Below are 15,431 nucleotides of genomic sequence, written 5' to 3' on the forward strand. Positions count from 1 at the left end.
AAAAGCAAGAATTAAGCCCTTCTTCTACCAACCGAGATATTCATTGTTTTCTGTTGGAATTATACATATGACTGAGCCCCTTTTCTACTGACCAGATGCGCATTTCAAAGAAATACAATAAAATAGAAGAAAGAAATTTAAAAAAATTGCTACTTGATTCCATTTTTAGTAGCTTCATATGTTATAGGCCTATTTATCGTGGTGGTAGTATTAGCAGTAGGATTATTTTAGCGGTCTTTTCAACTACAATTGTTATTCAGCGTCGAAATTACACATCAGTGAGAAATGGCCTTCAAATTGGGCTCAGCCTCCTATAAGGGTCAGAGTTTTGTTAATAACAATTATTGTTGTAAATCTGCTATACGATCTTCCCAGTTTCCATTCCCTTCCGGACAGAATCATGCTCAGGATGAGAAGGAGAAGAAGAAGAAGAAGAAGAAGAAGAAGAAGAAGAAGAAGAAGAAGAAAAGAAAATAGAAAATTAATTAGCATGGAGCGTTGGATATAGGCCTCCATTAGGGGACGTAAGTTGCTTTGTAAAATTCAATTGCTTTAATAATGACTCTAACACAAACGTTGATCATAACTATGAAAAAGACATGCCCACTTAATCAATAGGCACAATTCCGCACTGCCTCAAAAGTAAAGCTGAAGAAACTTTGAACGCTTCACAAAAATCATACGACGAAATCTGGACGGAATGTTGACACACATACAGCGCAATATATTAAAAGAGTAGGCCTAAGTGGAAACATTTATGCATACTGCTCAAGTAACATTCCAACCAAAATCCCTGTATAATAATGGAGAAATTATGTCTACACTCCTACTGATTTGTTGCAACCAGGTATCATGACTTCCATTAATTTATTAATAAGTAAATCTAATGGCATATAAATAGTACTAATAATCAATTGGATCGACGAAATAATAAATTCTTCTTTTTCTCTAACAAAATCATGTCTATTTTTCATAAAAGAATAAGAAATTTTCATCCGATAGTATAACCAATTAAATATTGTATGTAATAATTTGATAGCACTGAATGGCTAGAAAATGGCAAAACAAATTCTTTTGAGTAGTAAAACGTTCTATAATATCTAAATATATTTATCTATAGAATGCAGTATAAATCATATGTGTACTGATATATTATTGTTATCTGCATCCATAGGCATATCCAGAGAGGGACTAAAGGGGCTTCTCCCCCCCCCCCCAATTGAGTCGACATGACAATAGTTATATTCAGCTTTACGGAGTTACTCTTTTACCTCGATAAAATTAAACCAAATCGTTTTATATTTTTACTTTATATACGTACGTCACCAAAGCATTTTCTACGCTTGACCGTACACCCCTTCAATAGTAACTAGTGGACACGTCCTATATAGCAGCAGCCAGGACTGGCGAGTGACGACAAGTAGGAAAAAAATAGTCCTCCCCCTTAGGGAATCCTGAATCCGCTACTGTCTGCATCTTAAATATGCATAGACATATCTGTTTACTTTGACAGTAATACGTGGAAATTATAAATCACCTATGAAAAGTGAAACCATATTCATATGTGTGTTTACTGGATTATGTATTAACGTAAACCATATCTGGTTCCTTTGTTCACCTCTTTTCTAAAATTATACAGGGACTCCACCTAAAACCATACATATTATGATAAAGATAGATTTTATATGACAAATAGAGGAAGGCATTTCTTATTTTTAAGTGATGAACAAAATAATATTTTATGATTTTGTTATAAAAATAATCTTACTTACAAATGGCTTTCAAGGAACCCGGAGGTTCATCTCACACTTTTAAATGACATAAAAACTGTGTTTGTTAATATTATCGGGTATTCTCCTTTAAGGTTGATCGGAAACAGCCGAAATTGGTCGAACTGTGGTCCCGACGTCGCGAAGGTCGGCCGTTGTGAGTCATGCTGGCTGATAACCGGTTTCATACACAATTCAGTTTTTGTGTGATGGTTGTTTGATAGGTATAATGCTCTGTGCGTAGTTCATTGCTTAATATATAGTGAGCATTCAATATAATTTACAACAAAGGTTATTAATGATGATGTGAAATAAACATTCTTACACATTCTGCAAAAGGAAACTTTATACATTACGCGAAGTGTTTAACGATAGAATAATTAGGGCGTTTGTGGCCTTCCAGATTCCTGAGCCTGTCCGTGGGACTTTCATCTGTGGATTACCCTTAAACAAAAAGTGTACGCAAACAATTCACATGATTTTGAGGAATTAAAGAAAAATAATCAAGCGATTTTTGCAGAGCAGCAAAGCGGACTTCATGTACTCTTATTTTCAACAGGATTTTAAGAGAAGAAGATGGACACTGATCAAACGGTGAGTACCATTTTATAATTTCTAATAATTAAAGTAATTTCATGGATTAAATGACATCTGAAAATTCTACTTTTTCCTGTACTATAATAAGTCACTAAAGATTTCATAAGAAAGCCTTTTTTTTTTTTTGCCATTCCAAGTGACATGAATCCAGGTAAGATACTGCACATAGCGATCTAGAAAAACGGTCCATTTGGCAATAACATAAAATTAAGGTCTGAAGTAATAATTAACAGGTTGCATATTTCATCATGGATAGACATGATGGAGGAAAATTGACGCATTACGCTTGTTGCAAGAATTTAAGAATAATGTTCGGAGATCGAACAGCTAGTTAAATGTATATTTGGACTATGATTCATCTTGAACTATCTTTTCTCTCGTCATACGAAATTTAGGACAGCTTCATTGAAAATCTGATGTGTGAAAAACCTCTATTCAATCAATTAGAGGAGTTCTTTGATTGCAATCTTGAAAATTACGTATGAAGCAATAGTGATTGTCCACTGAGACTTAAAGCAGTTCGGAACGTACTACAAATTGCTCTGAATCTTTCCATAATATTCTAATCCTACGAACAGTTGAAACATTGGGCTGGAGGAAACATAGGACGGGGGGGGGGGGGTCAGTTCAGTTCATTAGTGGTGATTTGTGATTGAGGTACTCTATATGGGTAGAGACTACGTACTGTACATGCAGCAATGCAGACAAACACACAAGAGAGTGGTGCCGTATTAAATGTAAGGATATGAATGCATTCATCCATTTAGTGTTCTGCCCAAGGACAGGTCTTTCCCTGCAAACCCAGCTTTCTCCAATCTTTCCTATTTTCTGCCTTCCTCTTTGTCTTCTCTTATGATCCATATATCTTAATGACGTCTATCATCTGACATTTTCTTCTGCCCCGAACTCTTCTCCCGTTCACCATTTCTTTCAGTGCATCTTCAGTAGGCAGTTTCTTCTCAGCCAGTGACCCAACCAATTCATTTTCCTCTTCCTGGTCAGTTTCAGCATCATTCTTTCTTCATCCACTCTTTCCAACACAGCTTCATTTCTTATTCTGTCTGTCCACTTCACACGTTCCAATCTTCTCTATATCCACATTTCAAATGCTTCTATTCGCTTCTCTTCATTTCGTCGTAATGTCCATATTTCTGACCCATACAATGCCACACTCTATACAAAGCACTTCACTAGTCTCTTCCTTAGTTCTTTTTCCAGAGGTCAGCAGAAGATGCTTCTTTTCCTATTAAAAGCTTCCTTTGCCATTGCTATTCTCCTTTTGACTTCCTGGCAGCAGCTCATGTTACTGCTTATAGTACACCCGAAGTGTTTGAAGCTGTCCACTTCCATTATAGAATAAAAATCAGACGTTAAATAGAAGTGATAACAAACTTAAACCCCGCAACATAGCGTCGCCATTTGGACTAGGTAATTATTTATATAAATAAACATGTGTGTCCGCAGTGTATATTGCTTTGAAATACGGTCATACAGTAGCTCTACGTCTGCCTTCTTCTCATTATTGCCTCGACGAGTTCATCACATGGTCAAAACTGAAAAGGAAAGAACTTTAGAAAATTCTATCACAAAAAGAAAAGAGACAGTTTATGATGATAGAGTTCTATTAGAAGCGATATTGATAGAGATTGACCCAATTATAGACAGACTATAATGAAAATGAAACTCAATACTGCAGTCTAGGAAGGAAAATCGGATTGCGAGTAAGACTAAATTGGTGAAACTAGCGCTGAGGTAGTTCCGATGATTTGAAAAGTGAAAATTGTTGAATTTAGAATGAATTTTTTTTGTGGAGATGCAGTTGATCGTATATGTACGGCATAACAAAAGCCTAAACTAACCAAACCCAACCTGTCACAGATTCGTATATGCAAGGTGTATACGTGGAATACAAATGGAACTACCTCAGCACCAGTTTGGCCGATAAATTCACTGTTTAGAATTTTATGTAGCTATGATTATTATGTGATCGTCTGAGCTAAATTACTATAATCTAGGTTAAACAAGCGAATAGGTATTTCCCATCTTACTCCACTTATACTTACACCTTGAACTGTTTTGCAGCTATTTCCTCAATCATACCAACATAAAGAAGATGATATTACCAACAAAATCTCCATGACGTTGCGATACTGCATTTTAAGCTATATTTGAAATCGATACTGAATCTCATACGCAGTATCGATATTCCCATAATATCGAAGGAACAGTATAGATACAGTATCGATTGGTACCTATCGCTAAAATTCATTAGTGAAATGTTACTTTTACTGAATAAAATAATAAAATAATATTCACTGATACAGTTGGCAAAGAAACCTTTGTTGTTGTTGTTTAGTCGACTGTTCGAAGACAGGTTTGAACCTCATAAGTAACACAAATAAGGCATCACTCATGCGGCAACTAGGCCAGTTCCTTTCCCCCTAAGAAAGCTTTAATATTACATATTTAAATACACACTTTCCAATGAAAGATAAGTTTACGAAACCGATGAAAACCCTAGATCATAGAAATATAATTCTATGACTTAGGTGAAAACGAACGATATTTCAGGGATCCAACAGAATCGAAACCTCCTGATTTATACTTATTGCCAATTGAACTCATTTTATTTGAACCATTCTTGTTGGGAAATGCTTCCAAATAACTTGATTTAGTGAACTACAAATCTGATTCATCTTGCCGCTTTCAATACTTTTGTTTCGATACTGTAATTTTCTATAAATAATAATAAAATATCGAAAACATAGTATCGAATGCACTTATACTCAATATCGCAAGTAAAATATTGATACCTACTTATATCGATAGTATCGCAACTTTCCTACCCATGATCGATTCGAATAAAATGATGAATGTTAGTAAAGAACACTTCTTTCGGAAATGTGTTCATTGCAAACGCCGTTTTCATCTGAAAAATGTACTGATATAAATGTCATATTACATTAATAGCGCTTGAAGTAAAGTTCGTTATACAAAATATGACAAATCTGTGTTCTAAATTATTTACATTTCACTTCAATTGGCGTAATAGACTTCGTTTTTAACGACTTCAATTCGTGATCTCCGTCTCTCTGTCGATTTTTTTTATATATCTACTGATGAAATTTTGACCTTGTCTTCTTTAAAGTTAGCTTAATTTCTATTGAGCAACTTCATTTCGAATTTTGGAAGATTTTCTCTTTAAGAACAACATGAGAAATTAAACTAAAAAGAATGCTGATATTGATTTTCAATAATATGGTAATCAAATAACTTTGCACATCGTAACAACAGAAGCACTTGAACGAATATGTTGTAAGACATTCCCATAAAAGGAAACGTGCAATACCTGCATTCAAAATGCTTTATATGCGTGGGAATAAAAACTTGAGACACATTTTGTGACTGTCTGTACGTCACAGACACGTTGGAGGCAGAACATTTGCGTTATTCAGTAACTTAACGTCAAACTAGCACATCACGCAGAATGACACATTTATAAACCAAGCCCTCTCATATACATTAGTAGTTTCAGAGGCTCCATTCATGTCTGGGATATAGACAGATGCCGCTCATTCCTCTATTTATATTAAGGCTATGTAAACCTTGTAACTGGCGGGCAAGAAGTCCACAAGGCATGTACCAAATCAAGATCAGTCTGCCTTACTTTCGAATATCCCTTTCTGGTAATTTAAATATTTTTGCATCAGTATTATTGTTTACATACACCTACTTAGTTATAATATTACTAATTACACACAAATATAGTTATAATATAAAAATGTACATAATTTGATTATATTAACATTTTCAGATAATAATAATAATAATAATAATAATAATAATAATAATAATAATGATCATAATCATATCATCATTCAAGAATTAAGAATTGATCTTTACGGGATTGATCTCAATCAGTACACTTCTGAAACTTGTTCTTTTTAATTTATAAACTTCTTGTTTGTACTTTGTTATTAGCCTGTTGTATGAGTGATATATATTTTTTCCATATTCGGAAAATTTCGAATCTCATTCCTTTTTGTATTTTTTAATATCATAAATGACTGGTGCTACTTAAAATTCAACAATTTATTTATTCTTCGTCTATTTCAAGATTGATGATTCTTCTGTTAATAATAATAATAATAATAATAATAATAATAATAATAATAATAATAATAATAATAATAATATTGGAAATAATTGGAATTATGATCTGTTCAACAAATCCATCGTCCATAATCCATTTTGTTTTTTATGTAAACCTTTCAATTTCTTCATCGTTCTTTCACTGCTAATTTATAGGTATCTTATTTCATTTCTATGAAGTAATTTTCTAATTTTCTTCATTTGAACGTATTTTCATTCTCGATCGATAGCCTATAGCCTGTTTATACTTTTGTGCGAGATCATGCGTATTTGCTTGGTTTCCGCACAAAACCAATCCGCGGAAAGTCTAAAATTCCACATTCAGTGTTCCCAACCTAACACACATAACAATTTCCCTCTTCTTACCGCTTAAGTGACATATTGATTTTACTGCTTTTTTAGGCTTTTAACATATTATTTTTAGAGACGTTCAATATAGTAATAATTATAAATTGGAAACTTACCACTGCAATTTCACCTAAATTGCACTGTTAATTATTGTTTTTAAATATTTGCAAAAATTAAATAAACTCTACAACTCCACTAAAGTTACTGTATTCGTGATGCAAGTAACATTAAGGAAGCCGTGAAAAAATCAACAAGATTCCAGACTCATCATAGACTGGGGAAAAAAAAGACAGATGTATATCACGGCCTGCTGGAGTATAGTAAACACATAAAACATTTTAAAGAAACAATGTTGAAGATAGATATTTTTGTTTTGCAAATTTGCCATCATTGAACAGAAACCAAGATGGAGATTTCATCGCAACTAATTAGAAATTCCTCTTTCAGGTATGTAATAAACGATCTTCGCACAAAATAATGTACGATACAAGAGCGGTATATTTTCTTTCAATTCTCGGAAATTAAAAAAGCTCAACTACGTTTCGCTTTTTCATACTTTTCCTCGAACATGAAAACTTCAACATACCGCTCTTGTAACGTATATTACTATTCTTTGATCAAACTCCTAATATCCTCCTTACTTATTTTTCTTCGTAATCTCTAGAAAACAGTCTTTTCATGGTCATATTTCCAGTCTGATACAAAACCTTATTTTCCGGAGAAGTGAGCTTGATTTCTGAGTATACTGCTTTAAGACGATTTTCGTCTAAGATTAAGGACTTTTTCGTTCTTCAAGCATTCGTTCATTATTACATTATTATTGTTATTATTATTATTATTATTACTACTACTACTACTACCACCACTACTACTACTACTACTACTACTACTACTACTACTACTACTACTACTGCTACTATTCCTCTAGTAGAATAGTGTTACGTCGAAGACCAAGGTTCAAATCTCGGCGAAACCAAATGAAATTTGTATTGTGCACAGATATTACTGAGGAATACTCGTATGTCTGGGATATTACCTTTTCCTCTGCAATTTTTATCACCATCCCATGTGCCTTTCTTGCCTGCCAACACTATTACGTGTAGCAGAAGCTTCATATACTGGTACCTAAGGAGTTGAAACAAATTGAATGTACTATTTTATTATTAATATTATTATAATTACTAATTTATTAGTGGTGGTGGTGATGGTGGTGGTGTCATTCATCACTTTCTCGCTCTGAATAGGTGCCCGTAATGTAACAGTAGTATTTCTGCCATTACTTTGAATGGATAGTTAACATTTAGTCGTTAGAGGACACTTAAAATATAACATTTCTCGTACAATAAGCAAGACTTTTACCATAACTTCAGTCATCTAGAATTCGTACTGCTTTCCTCGAGTCTGAATTTTAATAGATATATTAAGTTTAAAAAGTGGAATTGTCCATCTCTGAAACTAAGTCATGGAGTTGTCTGTTTTTGAAGCCAAACGAAGCCACATTTAAAGTGAAATCGTCTACTTTTGAATCTAAGTCTCTTCTAACTCGGTTTCAAAGCAAATTTACGTAAAACAGTACTTATTCATCCACAAACCGGTTATATAAACAATCAGCCATGTTGGATTCGCGATGCCTGATGGGAAAAGGTGGTACGAATGTGGGCTTCTCATTGGCTACTGAAGGAATTGTCCTAATTTGAAACCAGATCACAGTGGAGTTGTCTACATTTTGATTCTAAAGCGCACAATTAAGTGATATTTTCACTCTGTTCTATCCGTTTTATAGCCTAAACAGTTCGAGAATCGCATTCAGCACACAACATTTTATGAGAAACAATCAGTATCTCGAAATCGCAAAAAATGGAGTTGTCTTACTTTGATACTATGCTCCTAATATGTGATGTTACGAAAGTATTTTATTATAATATCTGTAACCTTATTTTAACTATAGTTTAAAATATCTTCTAAATTAGTGATGTCCACAGCTATGGAGTATCGATTAGCATGCCTGACCGTGACCGAGCGGACCCGGATTCATAGCCATACGTGTTAAGAAAGCATCGTAAAATAAGCCACTAAAAATAAAAAGTTAGTGATGTCATGTCTATCATTGTACTCGTACTGTATTGACTCTGACAATAATAATAATAATAATAATAATAATAATAATAATAATAATAATAACAATAATAATAATAATAATAATAATAATCACAATAATAAATTATTGAATGGCAGATATTTGCTACTTACCATAGGAAGGAACATATAACCGAACTCGAATTCTATAGCAGGAACTGCGGTGAATTTTCTAGGTGTGCTAAAATGTGCTGAATTAAAATCATAATACAAATTCTTATTTATTAAATCTCAAAATAATTTCCACTCTAAACTTAAAATGTTGATGTTGTAAACAAGTTATGTTAACATGGTAATTTCTCTCCACATAGTGATCTAAGTAGCATGGGAGTTCTTCTGAGATATTTAACTTTGAAAGTTGGGAGATAGCTTACCGTAACTTCAGTTCATGTAGTAAACTATTTGCCCAACATAATGCAAGTAGATGATGAAGCTCATGTTGTCCCTCAGTAGATACAACATTTAGATATATACCAGCGCACATTTCTCACTTTCCGTAAATTTGTTTCTTATATCACTGTCGTTCTAACGGTTCAATTATCCCTGGAACGCATTATACAACAATAAGTAAATGGAACTTATGCACACACTACACTAGATAAAACTGAGCACAAATACGTAATAAAGGTAATAGATTTCATTGAATACTGTGTACCCAAATAGAGAAACCCTGACATTGTATATTTCTGCGTCAAACACTGTGAAAAATCACAAAATTTCGAACCACTTTCAACATCGTGAATGTCTTATCGAAACAATCATGTTTAGAATTCTTATATCCGTAGTTTAATATAAAATATTGTAGCTCAGATACTTCAATGTGTCCATGCCTGTGGAGTAATGGTTAGCACCAGAGCAGTGTATATTGGAGAGTACCGCATTCTTTTGATCCGACAAATGCCGCCGCGGCAGCCATATTTACTCCTGCGGAGAGACTTTACAACGCAAGACTTGCGTAGGAACAGAGGTTTCTAGTGCGATATTTCATTGTTTTCTTGAAGAATGCCGTGTTGTCGTGCAGTTAATCAATGTGTAATCAATTGTCGATGTACAAAATTAGCACTTAGACACAAACAAGAGGAGGAATATACTTCAATGATTAATTTCTCAATGACATAATATTTTCACTGCGGGCTAAAGCAAGGAGATGCACTATCACCTTTACATTTTAACTTCGCTCTAGAATATGCCATTAGGCAAGTTCAGAATAGCAGAGAGGATTTGGAATTGAACGGGTTACTGCTTCTTGTATATGCGGATGACATGAATATGTTAGAGAAAATCCACAAACAATTAGGAAAAACACGGGAATTGAAGCAAGTAAAGCGATAGGTTGGGAAGTAAATCCCGAAAAGACAAAGTAGGCCTATATGATTATATCTCGTGACCAGAATATTATTCGAAATGGAAATACAATATAAAAATTAGAAATTTATCCTTCGAAGAGGTAGATAAATTCAAATAACTTTGGAGCACCAGTAACAAATATATATGGCATTCAGGAGGAAATTAAAAGCAGAATTAGCATGGGAAATGCCTCTTATTATTCGGTTGAGAAGATTTTGTCATCAAGTCTGCTGTCAAAAAATCTTATATTTCCTGTTGTTCTGTATGGGTGTGAAACTTGGACTCTCACTTTGAGAGAGGAACAGAGGATATGGTTGTTTGAGAATAAGGTAATTAGGAAAATATTTGGGGCTAAGAGGAATGAAGTTACAGGAGAATGGAGAAAGTTACACAACGGAGAACTTCACGCATTGTATTCTTCACCTGACATAATTAGCAACATTAAATTCAGATGTTTGAGATGGACAGGACATGTAGCACGTATGGGCGAATCCAGAAATGCATAGCCTATAGAGTGTTAGTTGGGAAGCCGGAGGGGAAAGATCTTTGGGAAGGCCGAGACGTAGATAAGAGGATAATATTAAAATGGATTTGAGGGAGGTGGGATATGATGATAGAGACTGGATTAATCTTGCACAGAATAGGGACCGATGTGGAGCTTATGTGAGGGCGGCGATGATCCTCCGAGTTCCTTAAAAGCCGTAAGTAAGTAATAGCATAATATTTATAATTGAAAACATCAAGGTGGGCAAAAGCGGACGTTAGAAACCATTCCAAACTGGTATAATACTGGTAACAAAAAACAGTTCTTGATTCTCAAGAAAGTTGTCATAATAAAGCGAACTTCAAATATCTTATGCTAGATAGATCCACGCAGGATGCGTTAGAAAATTTATTTTCTACTTTCCATTCCATAAATCCAATCCCGGATGCAAAATAATTCAAAACTGCATTACGATTTCTCAATTTTTCTCATAAACGGAGCATGGATATTACGCAGTTTGCGATTCTGAACAATTAGTTGAGTTTCTAAGTACAGATGTAAGTAAACCCGAAGCAGAAAGGTCTAGTGAAGATGAATGTGAGCAAAAGGAAATTGATATAGGTAGGCTAAATTGTAATTTAATTGAAAACAGAAATATTAACTTGAGTGAACAACAAGCTCTTTACTACTTGTTGGGATCAGTTTTGTTCAAAATAAAACAAAATAAGTTATAGGCATATCGTATTTGTGAAAACTGTTTTTCATCTCTAATAGTAATAACTGATAACAGGGATGAATCTGTAAATTTTATTAGCACATTAGTGACTCTCAAGTCGTACAAGGATATGTCACTTGTATATCCTTGTAAATCTGTAAATGTAGAAAAATGTGTAACGTTGGTAGAAAATGAGTTTACAGTAAAGGATTTGAAGTCTTTAATTAGGTATTAACACTTCAACTCATACGTTCCCAACTTGTCATAATATTTTTGAAAAAGTCTTATCACTGTATTTTAGAACTAGAATGTAGGCCTATGTATTGTTAAGAAAATTGTCTGTTATAGCAAATGCACTACAGCAATCTGCTGAATGGTGGCAGTCGAAGTGTTGGTACGAGAACTGCATAGAAAATTGCTGATGTTATCCCTATTGAAATGGACATTATATAAATAATGAAGTGTTATCTCTAATCAGTCATCCCACTATGACAATAATGTTTATTAATCCTCGTCTCCTGTATTCAATAAACCATAACAACATGCATGATATCGCCTTTAATGACCTTCCTTCTAGCATTACTGCTTATGCATCTGTGCCGAGCCAGGAGTAAATATGGCTGCCGCCGCCGAGAATGCGGTACTCTCTAATATACACTGCTCTGGTTAGCACGTCTGTCCGCGAAACCAGGTGGCCCAGGTTACCTGGTTGAGGTTTCTTCCGGGGTTTTCCCTCAACCCAATATGAGCAAATACTGGGTAACCATCGGTGCTGGACCCCGGACTCATTTCACCGGCATTATCACCATCTCATTCACACGCTAAATAGCCTAAGATGTTGATAAAGCGTCGTAAAATAACCTAATAAAAACACTTGAATGTGTCTATTTGTTACATTATTTTAGACTGAATAATGTTTTATTCTCTTCTAAACGACTTCAGCATTATGTCACAGTAGTTTTATTGAGATGTTCAAATTATGTTCTTTAGTTTCTTGCGCACTCACTCACTCACTCACTCACTCACTCACTCACTCACTCACTCACTCACTCACTCACTCACTCACTCACTCACTCACTCACTCACATAGTGAATGAAAATACAAACATTTTTCTAAAACTAAGTAAAGGACTCACAGAAGAAACATTGAAAGAGTTTTATTGAAACAGATATGTATTTTAAATACAGCGTCGATTTTAAAACTATAGGTCGAAATAGGCCTACTTACAGGAAGAAAATAAACTTTTCTTCAGTAAACAGGTTCATTTCATTCGGATTATTTTTATGTAATGTGGGTCATCATCTTCAAATAGATCAGTCTTAGAGCTACGTTTCTCTAAAATAAACAACTCAAACGTCTATTTGTTAATATATTTAATTACTGTCGGCTGCGTTTTACGCACTTACAATAGAAGTAAAAAGATCGAAGTACTGTCTTAAAAACTGAAGAAACACAAGGAATTCGTTGATAAAAACGTTCCACTGAAATATATGTTTGATAATGTTCCAATTCGTATTGCTGATATCACTGGCTGGAATCCAGATTTGTGTTTTGAAGTTTACAAGTTCTGTAATGTAGTTAAGCAGTCGGAAGAGACCTCATTAATTCCACACACAGTTCCCTTAGTTCTGAATTAAGGACACGATAATAACATAGATTCTTAAATGAAAATAGTCGCATTTTACTCGGCTTTTAGATGGTCACGCATACATTGGCGTATGATAAAATCATTTGCCCCTAAATTGAATAAACACAAATTAACAGTAACTTCTTAGATAGCTAAAAATAAACAGAGAAATCTGTATATACAATATATTCTCTTGGCATATTAACCCTCAGTGTATTTTTCACAGACAAGTTCTTTATTGAAAGAACTTATTTTTTTTAATGAAACTATTATTTTTTTGCATTTTATGCAATATGTCAAGCCTTAAATACCATTAGGGTTACAGAGTTTACAGTGTTATTTTCCTTTTTAGTTTTCATGACGTTTTTACATTATTTTTTTCTGTCAATAGTCAAGCATGAGTCACTGAATTCAGAGTCGCAACACGTAGTTGAAGGCTCCGGACGAAGCCATACTTGCTAGACACGTAATATTATACTGTATAGGACCTATGAAGTGTCCACTGAAAAAGGGAGAATGTCTAAATTTGTGAAAAATGAGATGAAGGTTCAGTACTGTTCAGTTCTATACAGTGGCGGCTCGTGAACTTGATACAATTACTAATAAGTATAGGACAAATATAAATGCACTACATATCGAAAAACCAAAACTTCCTGACTTAGTTGGGAGATGTCTGTGGGACCATTAGCTAATCCCTAAGACAAACTAATACCATCGATTTCAGTCTGAATTTCAGATCGGCAGACACTCAACTTACAATTTACCAGTTCATTCTGAATTGTCTTAGAATAACCTTAAACAGTGGCATGTTCCAAATGATTTTTGAGAGGCTCGTTTAGATTACTCATGAACTGTAGCAACCCACGAAACACATCAGAGTATTTCGAATTGTTTTTTCATCATGTCCCCTAAGGGGAAGTTCATATTGGCCACACAATTTGATACAATCAATATTTTTTTTAACATAATTTCACGATTTTTTCTCACTTCTTGATTATGTTTGAGCGTTTGTTCTGTTCGTTTCACTTAATTGCACAGCAATATGAGTTGCGTAACATAGCCAATGAAACTACATTTTTCAGGTGAGACTGCGAAGATTTGTGCATTTTGCTTTTTAGGGGCAAATGTCCTACATCTGTCACACCACTCCTAGTCCATGCAGCATCACCATCGAAGAGGAGGCAAAAAAAACAAAATACAGATTTTTTTTTTTGTTCACATCCACGTAACCACAAATGCTTGGCGTAAATTTCATTGTTATATTTCCTTACATATATGCACTATTTCGGCTGGATGAAACTTAAGTAAGATTTAAGTCGGGTAACGGACGACCCTTTAATTTCACTTCATTACATCAATATTCTCCGCAAGGGAAAGTTGAGAAAATTAAAATTAATATTCTGTAATTCACACACACACTCATGCTTGCAAATTTGCACTGGTTAAGTTACGGTATTAAGACGTCACACCAAAGCAACACTCAGATATACTGTTGGTCAACAATTTTCTAAAACTGGAAAAGAAGTCTCTTTTGTATTTTACGTGCTATATCAAAAGGATTCTACTCGTGCAATCATTTTGAGTTAAGGCAAATATTAGGTTCTGCTGGAGGCTGGATATATACGTAATAATAAGGCAAAAGACAATATTAATTTCGTTATATTAACTCGATAAGATTCTACAACAATAAGTATGTGAGAAGAAAATAAAAATGTTGTCATTAAGTTTCAAGGGCATAGAGAATCCATTTGACGCAGCATTACAATAGCAGTGTGGGAGGAGAGGAAAGATCCCTTGTGGCCTGGCTCTGCAAGCCACTGCAGCGAGATATGGGTTTTAAACATCGGCAGTTTCCCCTCTGCTTCCCTTCACCTCTCTACCCCCTGACCAAGCAAGACAGACTCTCTATGAGCTGACCACCCTGCAGATCCCAGGACGACTTTGAATGCAGTGTCAAATCCAGTACAGTCGACGCGCTAAAAGATTATGCATAAGATAATAGTACATATTCCCGGCCAGATGAAATATAAAGCAATTTACCAATAAAACCTGTAACAATTCTTCTACAAATTAAAATAAATATTATTTTCATTTTCCTGTCAAAGCAGGGACTGCTGCAGCTCCGCAGCCCCTGGTACTATAGATCAAAGGGAGTAGAATGTAATAAACTTTGTTGCACTGCAAGAAATATGATAGTTCCAGATCTACATCGTGTTGACGAATTGGTGCACAACACAAAAAGGAGGAATGTCAAA

The sequence above is a fragment of the Periplaneta americana genome, chromosome 2, assembly GCF_040183065.1.
Source record: "Periplaneta americana isolate PAMFEO1 chromosome 2, P.americana_PAMFEO1_priV1, whole genome shotgun sequence".
In the NCBI taxonomy this organism is placed as follows: domain Eukaryota; kingdom Metazoa; phylum Arthropoda; class Insecta; order Blattodea; family Blattidae; genus Periplaneta; species Periplaneta americana.